Below are 6,830 nucleotides of genomic sequence, written 5' to 3' on the forward strand. Positions count from 1 at the left end.
TGTCTACGATGCCGGGCTCAGCAATTGGAGTTTTTCAGACTCATTAATATTAATTCTTAGCCATTTCGATTCTAAACATGTCTTACAGAAAGTTTTTTTTTAAAGTGACTACATTATTTAACATTTTGAGATTATTTGCAGGATCAAATTCAACTCGAATTATGATGATTGGGGATCTTGGGGGGTAATATTTAGACTCATTAGAGAAAAACCAATAGTAAGATTGCATCCCATATTAACCGTCCAAAGAAATAAAGATGGCGAATAGATCTCTATTATGGAATTTACAACTCCCAAATTATAAAAGTAAATGGAGGATATCGAATATAATTTTTCACGTAGATCCGTGGAAGTAATGATTTTCTCACGCAAACAGTTAAATGCATTTTCAACTTCGTTACAAACTGAAATAACGAAAAGAAAAAGTACGTTAACACTCATTACATTAAAAGTAAAAATCAACAAAGTCAGGAAATATGAAATTATTCTTAAAATATTATTTGGTGTATTTATTTCAATAATATCAGTTATAAGCAATTGGCGAGATAATTCATCCTCTTCGCCATACGCGTATGGTGGAATTATATGGATGTTGAACAGTAGCAAGCAGAACCACTTAAGTAACAAATTAACAATAATGCTTTTTCGTTTATCGCCACTGGGAAGATATGTTTTGAATACGTTTCTGACAAGTTAGAAAAATTTTCTTTCATTTATATGATAATGGTAGAGTGTTATCAAATTTATCAAATAAAACAATATTATAAAACACATTAGGGAAATACTCATATGAATCAAATTTCTATGCAGAAATACGGTTATCGCTTTAAGTATAACACAAAAACTCTGAATTAGCAATGAAATGCAGTTGGTAATTGTAAATCTTTTCTTTTCCAACTTCATTCCAAATTTGACATATGCTTCAATAACATCTTCCAATTCTTCTGAAATATTTCTCCAAATTGTTCATTGGTATCCATAACCGAATGTGTTTAATTCTTTTTACTATACAACTGAGAGTAAAATTATTCCATGCAAATCTGTGTCAATTATCGAACGTAACATACGTTAAAAATTACTTCTTACTTTCACCGTGAATTATTCCTTAAACTATTCCATGACTAGCTACAAAATTTTCACTCGTGTCGCCTTTTTTATTCTGAATATGGTGATTTAAAATTTTTCTCGCTTTTTCCATTATAATTGCTTGACTTAATGGCATATTGCGTTCAACTTCATCGTCAATCCAGATGGAAAATCGTTTTTCCATTTCCTCAAACACATTGCTTTTGGTACGGGTAATTTTTGTTGCCGAAGTCGTTATGGTTGTAGTTGCTGATGATACGATTTTTTCTTTATTTTTTAAAAATTGTCCGTATTGTTTAAGTTGACAAATTTAATGCAGTGCCGATATCAGATTGCCGTTCACCCGCATCTAATCGTCCGAGCACCTGCATTTTAGTTTCCAGCGAAATGCTTTTTCTTGTCGCTTTACTTTCTTTTTCTTTGCAATCACCCATTGTATAAACTAAAACAATGCCGTATTTATCACAATAAAATAAAATAACATGTTTATATCCTTTATACACACAATAAAGTTGATGACCGAGCATAAATCAACTGTGACGCAGCAAACATGCGTTCGGGGAATCCCCACGCGGGGAATACCGCGTAATACCGAAACAGCGTTAAGCGGGGTCTTACCGTATATATATCAAACAGTAACTGAAGTATTAAATTAATAACGATAAATAATACTAAAATGTATCAATTGCATTACTTGTAACATTCACGTGTAAAAGTATTTAGTGTTGACGTGGACTTCTTTACAAAATGTACAGTATGTGGTCTGTTTGCTCGCCTTTATGTAAAAAATGCATTTTAACAATGTGTTGCAAAAGCTAATTAAGTGTACTTTCTTTACCTTCTGAAATTCTATATATTTTAAGGTATTATTGTAATTATTAAAATCACCAGAAAAATGTAACAATATTAGCCGGCTTAATCAGTTATTTATCTAATCATCCAAAAGGGGTTTTTTGGACTAATAAACAAATTGTTATGTCCTTCTAATCCGACTGTTTGCTAGAGTTGAAGAATTACTCAGAAGCAATTTTAATTTCCAGATGTTTTATTTACATTTGTAAATATTTGTTTATTTAAAATGATATTTGACATAATTTGTTTATTAGTCCAAAAACTCTCTCTAGATCAGGGGTGAGCAACCTTTTTAATCAACGGGCCAATTTAAATTTTAAAATTTTTTGGCGGGCCGCACATAAAGTAACACTTATTAATAATTTACAAAACTTTATTTATAATAAACATTAGAATAAAAAAAATATAAAATTTAAAAAAAGTAAAGATTTCATATACAAATTTTAATGCAAAATAAAAACAAACAAGAAAAGAACAGAAAAACGAATTTACTTGAAATTTTTAATGAGAAATTTGGCACTGTTTTTTCGATACAAGCTGATCAATATCAGCCGGAATTGATGAGGTAGCTACACGTACGCAGCTTTCTAATCGTGCATCACTCAGTCTTGATCGGTGGTCATTTTTGATTAATTTCATGGTTGAAAATAATTGTTCGCAAACATACGTACTTCCGAACAGAGACATCATTTGCTTTGCATTTTTCGTCAAAAGCGGAAATTTCTCAGGGCTCACATAAGATTTATAAAAATTTTCGATGTTTACTGAGAAAAATACATTTTTTAAATCGGTATTATTCTGCATGTCAATCACTTCCATTTGAAAGTCTTCGGGAACTGTATCCACATCGATATTAAATGGCGAGGAAAACATTTTCATGGAAACCGCTGTCTTCTCAGCTTTGAACATTTGGAATCGTAATTGAAATTCGTTGATTAAAATGTCTATATATTGTGCGTATTTTTGAGAAGTAGTAACGTTTTTTTTTCTAAATGTGGAAAGTGAGACACATTATTCTGCAAAAGATGCTGTTTCCACAATTTTAATTTGCGCTCAAAGCCCTGAATTTTATCATACAAATTGTGAATAAACTGTCCTTTGCCTTGAAGTTCCACATTAAGATCATTGAGATGCTGAGTCATGTCGATAAGAAACCCAAAATCGCACATCCATTCTTTATTACCAAAATGAGGAAAGGCATATCCCTTCATATCCAAGAACAATTGTATTTCGCTTTTTAAGTTGTATACTCTTTTTAGCATTGCACCTCTACTAAGCCAACGTACTTCGGTATTAAAAACCACGTCGCCATATTCAGTTTCTAAATCTTTCAGGAATTCTTTAAATTCACGGTGATTTAACGCGCGCGACTTTATAAAATTGATTAGTTTAATTATTGGTACTGTGACATTTGGCAAACTCAATCTTTTCGCACACAAATTTTCCTGGTGAATTATGCAGTGGTTAACGAATATTTCCCTTCCTGCGACCTTCTTAATGTCTTGAAATAGCCTTCCCGATACTCCTACCTCCATGCTTGACATTGCTCGTGCTCCATCTGTCGATATACCAATAATCTTTTCTAATGAAATTGAAAAATTTTCCAACACAGACTTTAGTTCATCGTACAGGTCTTTGCCGGTTGTAGTCCCTTGCATTGGAATCAGTGAACACAATTCTTCGGTAATATTAAATTTGGTGTCAATACCACGTAAAAATATAGCCAGTTGTGCTGTATCGCTAATATCGCAACTCTCATCAAGTGCCAAAGAACAGTATTCGAATTTTGCAATGCGTTCACGAAGCGTTGTTGCTATGTTCTCGGACAAGTCTTCAATTCTCCTTGCAATGGTGAATCTTGATAAACTAATGTTTGAAATAATATTTATTTTATCAGGAAATGCTATTTCTGCAACAGCAGTCAGACATTCTTTTATCATCTCTCCATCCGCAAAGGGTTTCATTTTTTTTGCCAGTATTTGACTGACAACAAAACTAGCCTTTACTGCCGTATTTGATAAAATAGCTTGATTTTTAAAAATAGCCTGTTGGTTTCCCAAGTTTTTCTCCATTTGATTAAACTTATCTATCCGGAGTTGTCCTGTTAAGTTTTTATATTGTTGTTCATGTTTTGTATCGTAATGCCTTTTTATGTTATATTCTTTTAATGTCGACACAGTCTCTGAGCATATTAAGCATACAGCTTTATCTTTGACGAAAGTGAAAAAATAATCAAATTTCCACTTTTCTTGGAAATGCCTGTGCTCATCCGCAACCTTCCGTTTTTTTGTTTGCTTTTCCGACATGCTATTATGGATTAAAAATTTGAAAGTTAAAAAAATTTGTAGGAAAACTTAATTTTGAATAAAAAAAACTCTAATATTACCTTTTTGACAATAATATTGCACTCACGCCTTTCAAGAAACACAAGAATTGCTAAAATTGCTAGTTAACAGCTTACCAGTCTGACTGATTGTGTGACAGAAGCAAACACAAACAAGCACAGACGCGGCGCGTTCGTATTGCATGTTTGAACAAGTCGCCGACAAGTGAGTAACTCGTCACAAAAAATTGTTTCGGTTTAGTATGTACTACCATTTTATTATAATTAATTTTATAACAATATATTGATGGGAGAAAGTCGATAAAATAAATTCAATTTTAGAAATGCTTGGCGGGCCGCATAAACATGTTTAACGGGCCGCAAGCGGCCCGCGGGCCGCGTGTTGCTCATCCCTGCTCTAGATGGTTAGATAAATATTAAAATCGTATTCTTCTGTTAGTTTTAATGAAGAAGAAACCGAGGTAGAAGAATGTAAAATGAAGTTAAAAACCGCAACGTTAGAATATTGTATCTGTATTTTGAATTAGTTTAATATGAGATTATTATCGTTTCTTTGCAGTTTTAACAACGTAAAATCATAAATAAAAAATGACAAGTTTATAAAAAAAATTATACTATAAATGTCGGTCTAAACTTTAATTTTGATGTATTTATAAGAAAATCCAACAGGTAGGTTTCGGCATAGGTATACATCAAAGCATATAAATTAGGCTGTTAAGGTATGATACGTCCGTTATACGAATATTATTGTTATTACTTACAATTATAATTTAATGAAATTGAATAAAAGTGCAATATTTTATTTTAATCCTTAGATCTGTTGATTTTTTGAGATGGTATGTACAGTACATTTATTTATGTAGATTTCACATCACTCTTTAGAATTTCTTATTCTAAAACTGAAGAGATAACATCAAATTAACACTATCCGAATCAAACACTAATAAATTTCTAGTGAATACGAAATAAACACAGTAATTTAATCCTCAATTTCGTCACATCGAAGTTATCATTTAAATTTTGCCACGGATTGTCAAGGAATTACATGACAGTACGGTCAGGTTGTAGGAAACAAAGATCCTGTTAGTGTATGTAAAAAATCCTTCGTACACTTAAAAAAATCTTTCGTTACAAATTCAGAAGCCAGTAGGGAAAATTAATGTGCAAGACATTATCAAGCTCTTTACGTAGAAAATCGTTTAATTTAAAATGTATTAGCAAACTAATAAAAGTACCGAAGTATGTTATTACAACCGTTAACAAAGGCTGACACTATACGAGTGGAGTCTTATAAATTATCCAACAAACTGTTCTTTCAACTTCAAACCAACGGCATCATTGTCGACCGTTGCTCTCCTTGTTAAAGATGCACGTCCACAAGAAGTTTTTTAAAATTTTGACACCATTCCACTAGTTGCAACGGTTCGTAAAACTGTCTCATAACATATTAGCATCATTAATTTAGCCAAAATCAAGTTCTGAAGAGTTGCATTTCCTTTTTCGAGGATTAAGTACGACCACACCTTTGAAAGCGAACGGGAGAAGTGGTTCGGAGATGATGACGTCACATATTGGCATTAAACTCATCTCACAGAAGAGTAAACTATCGCTCTGCACGGAAGTAAAAACGAAACGATTTGATTACGACGTTTACTATTAGCAAAGAAAAACTTTTGCTATTAGGATTACTTCATAAAAAAAACAACAAAAAATCCAGCAACGAGTTGCTTAACTTTTCCGGCAACATTTAAAATTTTGGTGGCGCCATCTGTTACGATATTTATTAAATAACTTTTTAAATATTTTTAATTATTATAAAATGGCAAAAAACTTAATTTTGAGGGTAAGGTATGATTTTATAAAAAATTGTAAATGCTTATAACGAATGAAATCGTCATTAAGTCCTATTCCTCTGGAGATACGATAAGTGACCTTTCTGTCTCTCCATCCTCTCGACCTTTAATCACCAAAATAGCATTAATCCCCTTTAGAAGCTACTACCATTTAGCATGGTAGTAGCTTCTATATAAAGGTTGGAAAATCAGATAGAGAATCAAAAACTACTAGTAGAAGCCCGACTAGAATGTCAGATAAATATGTATGTATTGTTATAATCGTATTCCGCGCCGTATAAAAATAATTTTATGGAGGTTGGCTAAGTTATAAGAAAATATTCCGCAAAAAATTCCCGAAAGAAAAATGTCTGAAGTCAACATAAGTGGGACCTCCCAATTCAAATCTGCCTGGGGTCCACGTAGTTATAATGCGCCACTGACGAATGAAACATATAGGACACGCGGCTGCGCTGCGATAATAGAAAAACATTTACGAACATTTCACACAAGTTTTTTAAAATGATTTTAGTAATTTAAAATATTTATTTTTGTTTGGCTTCTAAGCCCATTATTGGTTATTAATTAATAAACCGAATAATTGAAATTTCACAAAATTAATAATATAATCTGATAATTATACAATTGTATAATAATAAAATTATATTTTATCATTAATCGACAATTTGTTTTATTCATTTTTTGAATATTTTCAA

The sequence above is a fragment of the Centruroides vittatus genome, unplaced genomic scaffold, assembly GCF_030686945.1.
Source record: "Centruroides vittatus isolate TY-2023 unplaced genomic scaffold, ASM3068694v2 contig_680, whole genome shotgun sequence".
NCBI lineage: Eukaryota > Metazoa > Arthropoda > Arachnida > Scorpiones > Buthidae > Centruroides > Centruroides vittatus.